Genomic DNA, 16,296 nt, shown 5'->3' on the forward strand with positions numbered 1-16,296 from the left:
CTTTTTGATTTTTGCCTTCGGTTTCTCGGCCCTCCACTTTTACTTTTCTTCTTTCTATATTTTGCTTCTGCCCCCAAACTACTTCCTGAATCATATTCCATGAACACATCACACAGCCCAGCTCTTCTCCTCCCCAAACAAGGTAAGAAACCCAAAGGTCTTTTGTTCTCTACCCCTCCCCCCTTCAATCATGTGATTTCTCTATCCCTCCTTGTCAGCACCACACCCCCCCTCCCCACAGCCTGCAGAGTTCAGCCTTCTCCTTCCCTCCCTCCCTCCCTCCCATCCACCATCACCAGCCCCCCCACTCCACAGCCTGCAGATTTCAGCCGTCTCCCTGCCCCCTCCCCCTCCCCCCCACAGCCTGCCGTGTTCTTTCTCCATTTCTCTCCCTCCACCACCCCCCCGCCCCCCCACCCCCCCCCCCCCCCAATGAACCAAAACCCATTTCTCCCACACCAGTCTTTGAGCCAGGTGTTTAACTCTCTGATCATATTTACCTTATGCAAATTTGCTCATGGCTCAGGTAGTAAACCAGACATTATTACCTTTGTGGTTCTGCTTTTTAATTTGGCCCCTAGCTTCTCATACTCGCTCAGCTGTTGGGTGTTTTGTGTGCCCCGTGTCTCTATGACTCTCCTTTGAGTTGACCCATGCTTTAAAACTCCATCATCATCATCAGCAGTCCCTCTGGATCGAGGAAGACTTGCTTCCACTCTTAGCATGAGTTCTTAGGTGGCTGTACATTCCAATACGAGAACCACAGTTTCTGTCACAGGTGAGACAGATAGTCATTGAGGGAACGGGTGGGCAGGGAGCCTGGTTTGCCACACGCTCCTTCCGCTGCCCGTGCTTGATTTCTGCATTCTCTCGGCGACGATACTCGAGGAACTCAGCGCCCTCCCGAATGCACTTCCTCCACTTAGGGCGGTCTATGGCCAAGGAATCCCAGGTTTCAGTGGGGATGTCGCACTTCATCAGGGAGTCTTTGAGGGTGTCCTTGTAACTTTTCCTCTGCCCATCTTTGGCTCATTTGCTGTGGACGAGTTCCGAGTAGAGCGCTTGCTTTGGGAGTCTCGTGTCTGACATGCGAACTGTGTGGCCTGCCCAGTGGAGCTGATCAAGTGTGATCAATGCTTCAATGCTTAAAACTCCACGGTTCAGGTTGTTTCCCTTTTGACAGCAGGAGCTTATGCCAATAGTTCCTGCCTAGCCAGTCAATTAGCGGGTAATCCCATACAGAGAGAGACCAAGGTCGGATAGATCTTCTCCTATGCCCGATGCACAGCGTCCCCAGCGGGATCACTATGCAACCCGGCCGTGAGCGGATGCCACCTGGTTAGTTTTCCGAATTATACCGCGAACCACAAGCCCCACAACCCCCAAGTTCGGACACAAGGAGTTACTATGGATAGATTATAATTGACTCAGATAAAATTAAATGGTTCAGATTGGTCAAAGATCGATTCCTTTTATTACACTCACAAAACGACAACTCCTCCTCCTCTCGCTTAGGCTTAAAAAGTAGGTGACTGTGGACACTAGCTTAAAAACCTTGGACTAAATACCCACCCTGTCGGTTACGCCAAACCAACCCCCTTCCCAGTATCAAAGCTTAGATAATGGAAACCCTTCTAACTAAACCTCTCTCCTAGTTTGGTCAGAACCAACACTTGGAAGCCTCCTCACACACATACGTTTTTGCCTATGTCTTGGACACTTGCAATTCCTCAGCAGCTAAACACACTGGTGGTCTTGGGGATTTCTAGAGGTGTAAGCTGGATATAATTACCAGCCCTTGTCGTTGATTCATGTGGTCCTGGGTCCGTTCGACTCTAAGGACAAAACCGTGCCTAACAGAGGCATGCAATGAGGCCTAGAGAGTTACGTTTAGGCGGTAGGGCGAGGCACTCACTTTGGGCATTCCTGGAGAGTTGACGGATGAGTGGCCACGCGGGGAACCCCGTTCCAGATGGTAGAGTAAAAATAAGCCACTGAACCCCCAAAGTTCAGCATCTTTATACCCCGCATAATACACAAAACTGGCTGGGCAATTCCTGGTTACTATGGTTGCAGAGATGCTAGTTGGTCTTCCTGGTGATGTCGCTGTCCTGAATTCATCATTTCGATGAAAACAATGGTAGGCCATTTCTGTAAATGAGCAATTCTCAAAGTGCTAACTGTTTGTTGAGTTCTTGACTGCTCCTTCATTGAAAGAGTCCAGAGGTGTTACATTTGGCCTGCAAATCTCATTGTCCATCCAGACATACCGGCTCCATGGACAAAGGTGTTTTTTCATAAATCATACAAAGTTCGAAATGAAAAGGCCTTGGCCTTTCATGATGTCAGCTTTGAGACTGGTCCCTTGGCAACCCAAAAGACAGACAGCTCCATTTTGAAATGCAGCCCATGTGAGTCTCCATTTTAAAAGGGTACAGATTCAATTTAAAAGTCCAAAAATCCTTCTGGCCCATACACACACTGATGTTGGCACCAGCCAAATCTTACACAGCTGAACCTCTTTCTTTGACCTACCTATGTTGATTGTACCCATGTGGACCACGACAACTGGATCTTTCCCCTCCCACTCCAAGTTCCTCTCCAGCCTAGAGGAGATGTCCTTAACTTTGGCACCGGGTAGGCAACACAGCCTTCGGGACTCACGCTCTCGGCTACAGAGAAACTTATCTAGCCCCGTAATGATACTGTCCCCTATCACTACTGTCATACACGTATACTCTGTGTATATACTATGCTGGTACCACTAGAGGGTGCAATTGTGGGAGACCCAGGCAGGAGCTGTATAAAAGGCTGGTCACCACACGGTGAAGGCACTCTGCAGTCATGATAAAGAGACTAAGGTCACAGCAGTTCAAGCACAGCACTAGGCCTCGTGGAGTTATTCTACAGATAAGTAGAGACATATTAACTGGCGACAAGTACAGATCACGGACTTACACGCAGAGATGGCTGCCGTTGGTAGTTTAGAAAAGTTTACAGAGGGTGAAGCCTTTACTCGGGTTTCGCTGGCCAAGTATCGCTTCTACACACACCGCCGCACCGAGGGCCAGGATTTAGCAGAATATGTCGTAGACCTACGAAGGCTAGCGGAACCATGCGAATTTGGCAAACTCCTCAATAATGTGTTGCGGGACGTTTTCACGACAGGACGGGATGTGAAGCGGACCATCACCTTAAGCCAGGCGTTCATGCCCTCAGCATTGAGATTCGCCCAGAATCAATACTCACTGGCAAATACGGTGCAGAAAATAACTGTTGATCAAAGAATTAGTCCGACTCAGAGTCTGCTAAGGGGTGTAAATGTGAATCGTTTAACATGCTGGCATTGCGGGGGAAACCATCGGGCCCGTCTGTGTCAATTCAGACACTATGTATGCAAAGGCTGCGGCCAAAAGGGTCACCCACAGCGAATGTGCAGAAGAACTGCGACTCAAAACGTGGCAGAGGAGTCGGCAGGAGGTTTCCGATCCAGCAAGGACCATAAAATACAAGCTAGAGAGGCGACTCAGCCCGAGGAAGCAGTGCAGGGGGTGCACACCTTCACTACCAAAAGTCCCCCCATGATGATGAAAGTCAAGATAAATGGCATTCCTGTTTCCATGGAGTTGGCCACGGGGGCAAGTCAGTCACTTATGAACCGAAGGCATTTGAGAGACTGTGGGGCAACAAAGAACAAAGACCCAAGCTGAGCCCGATTCAGACAAAGCTGTGCACTTAAACCAAGGAACTGATCCCAGTTATCGGCAGTGCGAACGTAAAAGTATCCTATGATGGAGATATACATGAATTGCCACTGTGGGTTGTACCAGGCGACGGGCCAACGCTGCTTGGCAGAAGCTGGATGGGGAAGATTCGGTGGAACTGGGAAGACATCAAAGCACTATCTTCAGTGGACGATGCTTCCTGTGCTCAAGTGCTGAGCAAATTTCCATCCTTATTTGAATACGGCATCGGCAACATCACAGGCGCCAAAGTGCAGATCCACTTGGTCCCCGAGGCACGGCCTGTTCATCACAAGGCTCGAGTGGTCCCTTACATGATGAGGGAGAAAGTGGAGATCGAATTGGACAGACTTCAACCCGAGGGAATCATATCACCAGTCGAATTCAACGACTGGGCCAGCCCGATTGATCCGGTACTAAAGAGCGATGGTACGGTCAGAATCTGCGGCGACTGCAAGGGAACGATCAACTGAGTTTCATTACAGGACCAGTACCCACTACCCAAAGCCGATAATCTCTTTGCGACAATAGCAGGGGAAAAGGCGTTCACCAAGCTGGATCTAACCTCCGCTTACATGACCCAGGAACTGGTTGAGTCGTGAAAACAATTAACGTGCATTAACACACACAAGAGACTGTTTTTGTATCACAGGTGCCCGTTCGGGATCCGCTCGACTGCAGGCATCTTCCAAAGGAACATGGAGAGTCTGTTGAAATCGATTCCATGCACTGTTGTATTTCAGGATGACATCCTAATCACTGGTCGCGACACCACCGAACACCTGCACAACCTGCAAGAGGGTTGAAGTCGACTAAACCGAGTCAGATTCCGGCTGAAACAAGCCAAGTGTGCCTTCCTGGCGCCAGAGGTAGAATTCCTGCGGAGGAAGATTGCGGCAGACCACATCAGGTCCATGGACTCGAAGACAAAGGCCATGAAGAATGCACCCAGACCACGAAATGTAACGGAGCTGCGCTCGTTCCTGGGACTCCTCAACTATTTTGGTAACTTTCTTCCAGGGGTGAGCACCTTGCTTGAACTGTTGCACAAGTTGCTACGCAAGGGAGACGACTGGGTTTGGGGTCAAAATCAAGTGGCTGCCTTCAAAAAGGCCAGAAACTTGCTGTGTTTGAACAAGTTGCTTGTATTGTATGACCCAGGTAAACGTCTAGTTTTAGCATGTGACGTGTTGTCGTACGGTGTCGGGTGTGTTTTACAGCAAACAAATGTAGCGGGCAAACTCCAACCGGTTGCATATGCATCTAGAACTCTTTCCAAGGCTGAAAGAGCCTACAGTATGGTCAAGAAGGAGACTTTGGCCTGTGTCCATGGGGTAAAAAAAATGCACCAGTATTTGTTTGGACTCAGGTTCGAGTTAGAAACTGACCACAAACGCCTAATCTCAATGTTTTTGGAAAGCAAAGGCATAAACACCAATGCTTCGTTGCAAATCCAAAGATGGACACTAACACTGTCAGCCTACGATTATACGATCCGCCACAGGCCAGGCACTGAGAACTGTGCCAATGCCCTCAGCCGGCTACCATTGCCCACCACCAGGATGGAAATGGCTCAACCCGCAGACCTGTGCCTAGTCATGGACGTCTTTGAAAGCGAAGGGTCACCCGTAACTGTAAAGTCCTGTCCCCTCAGTACAGATTCATAAGAGGCATGTAGTGAAATCAAGATCACTCTGGACCTGCACCTTTATTTCACAGCTCTGGAATGCTGCACTTGCCTGAGATCTGTCCTTATATACCTGTCTCTTGCAAGTGCACCCCTGGTGGTAAGTTATGCTGGTGGTTACAGGTCATATCTTATTATAGTCATGTATAGCATGTTAGGATGCAGTTATATATAATAATGTAAGATACATGACATCACCCTCCCCCAAGGTCTTATTGTCTTTATAGGTTCAGTCTCTCAGGTGGTCTACGCTCTCGCGTGGAGCGTCTGAGTTGTGGTTCAGTTGTTTGCCTTGGTGTCTGTTTTTCTTTGGGTGTGGTTGCTGGTATCTCATCTGGGCTGTCTGTTTCGATTGGTGTGATTGTTATTGACTCGCCTGGGCTGTCTGGGATTGCCCTTTCCTCAGGTTGTTCCCTCTGTCTGTCCACCAGGTGTGGTGCGAGTTCCACATTGTAGTCTGCCTCTGGTTCCGCAGTGTTGTTGATAAATCTACTTTTGACTTGGTCTACATGCCTCTGGCAGGTTTTGCCATTGTCCATTTGTACGACCAGTAGCCTGTTTCCTTCCTTGCCCGTTACTGTCCCTGCAAGCCATTTGGGACCCCTGCCATAGTTTAGTACAAATACATTGTCCCCTATGTCATTCCATCTCCCCCTCGAATTTCTGTCATGGTACTCAGTCAGCTTACGGCGCTTTGCCTCAACGATTTCGTGCATGTCTGGGAGGATTAATGAGAGCCTTGTTTTTAAAGTCCTTTTCATCAACAGTTGCTCGGGGGGGGATCCCAGTCAATGAGTGCGGAGATCTGTATGCCAGTAGCATTTGTGACAGGCGACCCTGCAGCGTGGGACCTTGGATTTTAAGCATGCCTTGTTTAATGATTTGCACTGCTCTCTCCGCCTAGCCATTGGAGGCCGGCTTGAACGGTGCCATCTTAATGTGATTTATCCTGTGGTCATTTATAAAGTCTTGGAATTCTACGCTGGTGAAGCACGGATCATTGTCACTGACCAATATGTCAGGGATTCCGTGCGTTGCAAACATGGTTGCGAGGCTCACCACAGTGGTGGAGGTTGTGCTCGAGTTTAAAATGGTGCATTCGATCCACTTTGAAAATGCATCTACAACTACAAGGAACATTTTGCCCATGAATGGGCCCGCATAGTCTACGTGCACCCGTGACCACGGTTTGGTAGGCCAGGGCCAGGGGCTCAGTGGAGCCTCCCTGGGGGCATTGCTGAGTTGGGCACAAATGGTGCACCTTCGGACGCAGAGCTCCAAGTCCGCGTCAATACCAGGCCACCAGACGTGGGATCTGGCTATGGCCTTCATGAGAACAATCCCCGGGTGCTCGCGGTGGAGCTCCCGGACAAATGCCTCTCTGCCTCGCAGAGGCATGGCTATTTGGCTGCCCCACATCAAGCAGTTTGCTTGTAGTGATAGCTCATGCATGCGCCTGTGAAAATGTTTTAATTCCTCGGGGCAGACATCGCGAGCCTCTGCCCAGTCACCGGTTAGGACACATCTTTTTACTAAGGATAACGTGGGGTCGCTGGCCGTCCAGGCTCTGATTTGGCACGTAGTCATGGGCAAACCTGTGGACTCAAAGGCATTGATTGCCATGACTATCTCACAGTCCTGTTCGTCAGACCCTTCCGTGGTCGCCAATGGTAGCCTGCTGAGCGCATCGGCACAGTTGTCTGTGCCTGATGGTATAGTCGTAGGACACCAGCATGAGTGCCCACCATTGAATTCGCACCGAGGCGTTGGCGTTTATTGCCTTGCTCTCAGATAGGAGGGACGTGAGGGGCTTGTGGTCGGTTTCTAACGCGAACTTGGCTCCGAAAAAGTATTGGTGCATCTTTTTGACACCGTACACGCACGCGAGCGCCTCCTTTTCTACCATTCCGTACCCGCGCTCCGCCAGCGAAGTGACCTGGAGGCATAAGCTATGGGTTGTAATTTGCCCGCACTATTGACATGTTGCAAAACGCACCCGACCCCATACGCTGATGCATCGCATGTGAGAACTAGCTTTTTACCTGGATCAAAGAAAGTAAAAACACTCTTGAAGCACAGAAGGCGCGATCCTGGGCGTCCCCCCAAAACCAATCGCACCCCTTCCTGTGTAGCACGTGGAGAGGCTCCAGCAGCGTGCTTAAGTTCTGCATAAAGTTCGCAAATTAATTGAGTAGCCCGAGAAAGGTGCGCAGTTCTGAGACATTCCGGGGCCTGGGTGCCAGGCGAATTGTTTCTGTTTTGGACTCTGTTGGTCGGATTCCATCAGCGGCAATCCTTCTGCCCAAAAATTCAACCTCGGGTGCGAGAAACAGGCACTTGGATTTCTTGACTCGTAGGCCTACCCGATCCAACCGCTTTAGTACTTCCTCCAAATTACGGAGATGGGAGTCGGTGTCCCTGCCCGTGATAAGTATGTCGTCTTGAAATACAACCGTCCCCAGGATGGACTTGAGCAGACTCTCCATGTTGCGCTGGAATATGTCAGCTGCCAACCTGATGCCGAATGGGCATCGATTGTACATGAAAAGGCCTCGATGTGTGTTGATGGTGGTGAGTAGCTTGAATTCCTCGGTCAATTCTTGCGTCATATACGCAGATGTGAGGTCTAATTTTGAGAAAAGTTCTCCAGCCAATGTGGCAAATAAGTCCTCCGCTCTGGGCAGCGGGTACTGGTCCTGAAGGGAAACTCTTTTTATGGTAGATTTGTAGTCCCCACAGATTCGTACGGATCCATCAGGCTTCATGACTGGGACGATGGGACTTGCCCAGTCGCTAAATTCCACAGGTGATATAATGCCTTCCCATAGAAGCCTGTCTAGTTCGTGTTCAATCTTTTCCCTCATCACATAGGGTACAGCTCTGGCCTTGTGATGGACTGGTCTAGCGTCCTGTGTGATGTAGATTTTGACTTTGGCCCCTTTGAAAGTGCCCACACCTGGCTGAAAGAGATGTTCAAATCGCTTTATAACTGTTGAGCAGGAGGTCCGTTCCTCTAATGACATGGCATGGACATCATCCCATTTCCAGTTTAGTTTTGCCAGCCAGCTTCTCCCCAGCAGTGCGTCTGGCTGATCTCTCTTGAGCTTCTCTCAATTTGTAGTTGATTGCTCGCATTGTGGGTTGATGAAGTGTGAACGGCTATTCCTGTGGCCCTTGATGGCTTCTGCCTGCTGTCGAGAGCCTGTTCTCCCGGTTTTGTCTGTGTGTGGGGGTAGCAGCTTGTTTAGTGCTGTGAACTTCTTCTTCCAATATTTCATTAGTTGTCATACCTGCATTGTAAATCAACCTCGTTTCTTCTTCCCCTGCCAAGAATGTCTGTGCAACCAGTACTGCTGCCTCTAAGGTCAGGTTCTTGGTCTAATGAGCTTTCAGAATATGCCTGCATGGCCTATTCCTTCAATGAAAAAGTCTCTCAGCATTTCTCTCCTCAGTTCATCGGAGAACTCACATAAACTAGCCAACCTCCGAAGTTTCGCCACGAAGTCGGGTATGCTTTGGCCCACACAGCGTCTATAGTTGTAGAACCTGTGTCTGGCCATGTGTAGGCTGCTCGCTGGCTTCAGATGGTCTCTTACCAGTGTGCTCAATTCTTCAAACGACTTGCTTGCTGGTTTCTCGGGTGCCAACAGATCCTTCATTAAAGCGTATGTTTTCGAGCCATAACTGGTCAAGAGATGGGCTCTTCTCTTGTCTGCCTTATCATCACCTAACCAGTCTTTGGTTACAAAGCTTTGCTGGAGCCTTTCTATAAAGTCCTCCCAATTGTCTCCCGCATTGTACTTTTCATCTGATCCATTGTTCGCCATTCTGTGGATTCTGTAATCCCGTAACTTGTCACCACTGTAAAGTCCTGTCCCCTCAGTACAGATTCACACGAGGCATGTAGTGAAGTCAAGGTCACTCTGGACCTGCACCTTTATTTCACAGCTCTGAGACCTGTCCTTATATACCTGTCTCTTGCAAGTGCACCCCTGGTGGTAAGGTATGCTGGTGGTTACAGGTCATATCTTGTTACAGTCATGTATAGCATGTTAGGATACAGTTCTATATAATAATGTAAGATACATGACAGTAACGGCCTTCCAGATCAGGACCTGGACCAACCAGGACCCTGTGTTATCTCTTGTAATAAGTTGCGTCCTCAATGGGGGCTGGTCAGCGGTCCCAAGAGAAATGCAAGATGCGATAAAGCCGTTTCACGATCGTAAAGACGAAATGTCTATCGAATCGGATTGTCTCTTATGGGGCAACCACGTCGTCCTGCCAAAAAAAGACAGGGCAACCTTCATACGAGACTTACACAGTGCCCACACAGGCATAGCCATGATGAAGGCTATCGCCAGGTCCCACGTCTTGTGGCCCAGCATTGACTTGGACTTGGAGTCGTGCGTGTGTCAGTGTAACACTTGCTCACAATTGAGCAATGCTCCCAGGGAGGCGCCACTTAGTCTGTGGTCCTGGCCCTCAAAACCATGGTCCAGTATCCACGTAGATTATGCGGGCCCCTTTCCGACATTCTGGTCAGCGACAAGGGTCCGTGTTTCACCTGCTCATAATTCAATAAATTCATGACCCGCAATGGCATCAAACATGTCAGGTCTGCCCCGTTCAAGCCCGCATCCAATGGCCAAGCAGAGCGGGCAGTCCAAACCATAAAGCAGAGCTTGAAATGCGTGACGGAAAGCTGCTTACAAAGCCTCCTATCCCAGGTGCTGATCAATTACAGGACACGACCCCACTCGCTTACCAGGGTCCCCCCTGTAGAGTTACTAATGAAACGTGCACTCAAAACCAGGCTCTCCTTAGTCCACCCTGACCTCAACGATCAGGTGGAAACCAGGCGTTATTGGCAAAACATGTACCATGATCGTGCAGCTGAATCACGGTCATGGCCCCAAACGGGTCACTAGCACTGTTTTATCCAAGAAGGGGAATAGAGTGTTTGTTGTCAAACTGCTTAATGGACAACCGTGCAGAAAGCATTTGGACCAGATCAAATTGCGATTTACAGGCAACCAGGAACTACCGGGAGAGGACCTTGCCTTCAGCGATCCACCTACACACACCCCATCAGCAATAGACCTAGCTGCCAACCACGAGGATCATCCCACCATCTCCAACAGTCCAGTCAGACCAACAGCACTGCAAGACAGCAGTGGCCCGACCAACTCACCCATGCCAGAAGTGACACTCAGACGATCAACCAGCGAGCGCAGAGTTCTGGATCGCCTCCACCTGTAACTCGCATCAAAGACTTTGGGGGGCAATGTTGTCATATATGTATACTCTGTGTATTTACTATGCTGGTACCACTAGAGGGTGCAACTGTGGGAGGCTCAGGCAGGATCTGTATAAAAGGCTGGTCACCACGCAGGCAAGGCACTCTGCAGTTACAATAAAGAGACTAAGGTCACAGCAGTTCAAGCACAGCACTAGGCCTCGTGGAGTTATTCCATAGAAAAGTAGAGACATAGTAACTACGTTTCTTTTTACTCCCCCCACTTGAATGGCCCCCTGTACCATGGTGCTGTGGTCAGTTTGCTCATCCTCCCTTCAGTCCATGCTCTCGTCCACACAGGTAGTAAGAACTTCGAACCTGTTGGACAAGAGCAAGGGCCGAGGCTCCTCAATCACAACATTCTGGGTCCCCATACCTGCCTCACTCGTAGTCACACCCTCCTGTCGCTGACCACGTACCAAATTTGAATTAATTAATCTAAGGGGTGTGACTGCCTCCTGGAGTACAGCGTCCAGGTAACTTCCCCCTCCCTGATGTGTCATAGTGTCTTCAGCTCAGACTCCAGCTCATCAACACAGAGCCGAAGTTCCTCTAGCTGCAGACACTTGCTGCAGATGTGGTCTCTGTGGATCTCAATGGGGTCAACCAGCTCCCACATGCAACAGCAGAAACACATCATCTATCCTGCCATCTCTAATGTAATACTCTCCACTTGCCTGGATGAATGCTGCTCCTACAACACTCAAGAAGCTCTACACCATCCAGGACAAAGCAACTTGCTTTATTGCCACCCAATTCCACACCTTTAACATTCACTCCCTCTACCACCAGCGCACCGTAGTTGCAGTGTGTACTATCTAATAAGATGCACTGCAGCAACTTGCCACGGCAACAGTTCCCAAACCCACGACCTCTACCACCTATAAGGACAAGTGCAGACACTTCGCAGGAACATAACTCATAAAATGTCAGCTTTTAAGGAATCGGCACAATGGTTACTTAAATCATAATTTCCTTTTTGTCAATTAATAAGAACATAAGAGCATAAGAAATAGGAACAGGAGTAAGCCATATGGCCCCTCGAGCCTGCTCCGCCAGTTAATACGATCGTGGCTGATCTGATCATGGTCTCAGGTCCACTTCCCTGCCTGCGCCCCATAACCCCTTATTCCCTTATCGGTTAAGAAACTGTCTATCTCTGTCTTAAATTTATTCAATGTCCCAACTTCCACAGCTCTCTGAGACAGCGAATTCCACAGATTTATAACCCTCTGAGAGAAGAAATTTCTCCTCATCTCAGTTTTAAATGGGTGGCCCCTTATTCTAAGATCATGCTCCCTAGTTCTAGTCTCCTCTATCAGTGGAAACATCCTCTCTGCATCCACCTTGTCAAGCCCCCTCATAATCTTATACGTTTCGATAAGATCACATTCTTCTGAATCTGCTGAATATTTTATGCACATTGCCAACACAACTAGACAAATAGAATTAAGGCAGATATATACAACAGGCTGAATAGAAATCAAATGGAAAGTTTTAACAAAGGATGTGTTTGTGTATATTAACACAGCACCAATGCAAGTGTTTAGATTGCTGTGCTTTCACCTCCTGGGACCAAGCTCCAAATCCAGCTCAGACAGAAGGGATAAGAGTCATCTCTCTCTGGCAATTATAGAAGCCCCATGTGAAATCAGTTTGAGCAGTCTCAAAACAGCTCTTACTAGGCACAGGCCCACATAATAAAATTCCCTATAACTCACCACTAATTGACACAATCTTAAATTGGCAGTTTCACTCAGAAAGGCCATAAGGACGTGGGAAATGACAGTGGTGCAGTTTGTAGTGCTCTGCTGAAGTTGGAATTAAGGCACGTTATTGTGCGAGACTTGAGGGATCTTTACTACTAAATCACTGAATCTGATATTGACACTGGGTAAAAAGAATATTAAAAAACTGCATTTCTCGGCGCTAACGTAAGTGCCAAAAAATCTATTAACCCCCCTCCCAAAGCACTTACCTTCTGACACATCTATATGTGATTAGAACTTCGAAAAAGGATTGCTGAAAAGCCAGTCTACAAGAAATGACAATCATGTTAGACAATGCTATGTTAGTAATGTATTAATCACTGTAAATGTCAAGAGTCATTATCTACCCTGTAGGAGTAGCTGATGATTTTTTGACGTTTTGCGAACTGATTCTGCATTTGCAATGAGTAGGTAGTTAAAATTCTGAACTCTTCATCTCCTCTTCCAAATTGTTCTCTACATCACAGCCTGTTCCTACCCAGGCTCCAGCTATCGAAAGCCAATAATGCTCTTTAACACCTTCATGGAATTAAATGCAGTGAAGGGATATTTTGTAGTCAAATATCCAACATTAAATAATGTTTATAAATTGAAAAAAATTGCAATGGCAGAATATTTTACTTATATACTTATATTCCAATAGGGAATTCAGGCGAAACTTCTTTACCCAGAAAGTGGTAAGAACATGGAACTCGCTACCACAGGGAATGGTTCAGGCGACTAGAATAAATGCATTTAAGGTGAATCTAGATAAACAAATGATGGAAAGTGGAATAGAAGGATATGTTGATGGGGTCAGATGTAGAAGGGTGTGAGGAGGAGGCTCGTGTGCAGCATAAACACCGGCATGAACCAGTTGGGCCGAATGGGCTATTTCTGTGCTGTGAATACGATATAAGACTTTGGGCCAAAATTGCCCCCTTGCACAGGGCCAGTTAGTTGCGGAGGCCGGCGATAAGGGTGCACTAAAGGGTTTTCGCTCGGGTGCTGCGCACAGTGCACTTCCCCGGAATTGCCCCCGAGAGTCGACGGGTGAAAAGGGGTTGCGCTGAGCCCCAGCGAAGATGTCATCGCCATGCACACCGACCCTTTATCGCCCTGCGCCGACCTCTTTGTGACACGACGGGAAATTGCCCCGCGGGAGCGAGGTCTACACGGTGCGATGCCACTGACAGCTTCTTGAAGGGGAGGTGCTGCCATCTTTTTTTGCATATCCAACTTTTCAGTCGGCCCAACAATGGTGACTGCTGGTTCGGCCGGGCCGCCAACAGGCAGGCCAGCACCCCCTCTTGGGTGGCAGGCCACTGGCCCGGCCGACACCCTCCTTGGTGGCCCAATGGGTGGCCCTGAAGATGCTGCTCAGATGGCAGCAGCCCTCCCCTTTAAGTAGAGGGGAGGGATGTTCTGAAGCGGCGGCATTAGGCAGTGCGTTAGGTCGGAGGGGAGGCCTATAAAGGCCCAGCAGTCAGTCATCAGCGCTGCGCTGATGTGAGTAGCATGACACTGAGCATTGCGCGAGCAGCCTGGGGGCACCGCTAGAACGCACAGTTACCGCCCCACCATTCAGCAAATCCAGCGTTTCCCTTGCCGGCCCAACACGAATCACTAATTTGAATTATGCGCTGCAAATCCAGCGCGGGGCAATTTCGACCCTTATGTATATATGTGGTGTTGTTTTGCTTATGCAATACATTGACCTGACTGAATTTATGTAAAAAAGAATGCAAGTACAGGGTTTTTAAAAGGCACTTGTCAATGATTGATTTGAAATACATTATGGGCAAAATTTCCAACTTATTCGGGAGGCCACCCATTATACACCCAGCCCGATTTTCCTTACTGCTCAAATTAGGAAGTTAATGTCTGGACTCTGAAGGTGGACTAGCTAAAAGAACTATGGTTGTCAGTTCTGCTGCAGCCATGCTAATTGACAAATATACACGCAATTAATACTTAATCGAAGGTCATATTTGTGTTCAGACACCAGCTGCATAACCTTTTCCGGAAATTACATCCAGCTTCTAGAAGCAGGTTCTCTCCCAGTCTAATCTCTTAAATTATGAAGACCCTACCTTGATGAATGCCACTTAGACAGCCACTCTCTCCATGGCAGACATTCCCCCAATTACCTGTGACACCAATCCACTACTGTTGGAGTTGGGCTCCTCCATCCCCTTCACTATTGTGGACAGTGTGCGTTGCATGTCTGTTAGTATCTCGCAAAATTGCTGCTGTACCTCGATCATTCTCCTTCGCAACAATGGCCCCCAGAGTTAAGCATCTGTGACCAGCTGAGCAGAGTGTAGAGAGGATTATACCCCTGACATGGACTCTCCACAGCTCTCCCTGCCACCAGTGTCTCTCGTGCTCACTTGTGAATTGTGAATCACCAGATGAAAACCCAACTAACTGTCTAACTGGGCCCACCAAACTGCGAATATTTGCGCTGGGCAAGGCTGTATGTTCTGGTTCTCATAGTTCAGTCATTGATGAAACAAAGTCAGCATGTATGTCAGAGAGATTTTTAACTATCACCAGGCATCTCTGAGTTCCCAGTCTCTCCATCTCCGATTGAGAGGGACACAGATGTGCCACTTATCTCCATGACGTCCTCCTCTGCATTTGTGAGCTTCATACATTGTGGCAGGCCACCTCTAGTCCTCTCCGTCTCCCTTACGTTTTGCGCTCTCTTCTTCTACAAGGGGCAAAAGTACAGAGCTGTGAGTGACTTAAGGTCACCTGATTGATGCAGTGCATTCTGTGAGGGTGACTATCAGACAGACGCTTCACATTGCATAAGGATTGGGTTGAGTAGCAATGGTGGATGGATACATGGGGAGTGCATAGAGAGTGAAGGATGGGTGGTGCTGAAACATTAGTGGGTGTGAACAGAGATGTTATGGAGTACGCTTGGCAAGACAGAGTGCAGAGTGGGGGGATTGTACACCAAAGAATTAGGTGAATCAGCAAATATACTAATTTTTCCTGACCTGAATAGCTCATTGTACTGCTTCCTGCACTGCATCCAAGAGTGGGGCACAATGCTTCTGCTGCTCAGCTCCTCAGCGATCTCCAACCACACCTTCTTGGTAACAGCAGCAGGTTTCTTCCTCCATTGTTGGAGAAAATGATGTCCCTCCTTCTCCTGACTGCACCCAGCAGCAATTCAAGGGAAGCATCATTGAATCTGGGTGCTGGCCTTGCTCTTCGTGAATCTATGTTGAACAGCTCCTAGCTCCTCCAAATTCCATTTTGGCATTGGTTCTTTCACTAGTCAACTTGAGATCGCATCATGCGAGTACTCATCATGCCTGCTGTGCGGCTTGGAGAAGCAAAGCCTGGAAGGAAAAATTTAAAGAGTCAATCAACTTGCACAGGAGTCACAGAAAGTTAACATGCAGGTACACCAAGCAATTAGGAAATGCAAATAGTATGTTAGCCTTTATTACAGAGGGATTGGAGTATAAGGGGGAAACATTCGTGTGGTTCGCACCACATGTTAGATCACAAGATGACGCTATAATGCCGTTGACAGCTGTAACGACAGCTGATGCTGGTTCCAGCGTCGCGCACCATATCGGTGTTGCCGGTAGCACTGCTGGTAAACTTGATGGCCAGGGATCTCACCATCATCATCATAGGCAGTCCCTCGAAATCGAGGAAGACTTGCTTCCACTCTAAAAGTGAGTTCTTAGGTGACTGAACAGTTCAATACGGGAATTCAGTCTCTGTCACAGGTGGGATAGACAGTCGTTGAAGGAAAGGGTAGGTGGGACTGGTTTGCCGCACGCTCCTTCC

Source organism: Pristiophorus japonicus, chromosome 14, assembly GCF_044704955.1.
Source record: "Pristiophorus japonicus isolate sPriJap1 chromosome 14, sPriJap1.hap1, whole genome shotgun sequence".
Taxonomy (NCBI): Eukaryota; Metazoa; Chordata; class Chondrichthyes; family Pristiophoridae; genus Pristiophorus; species Pristiophorus japonicus.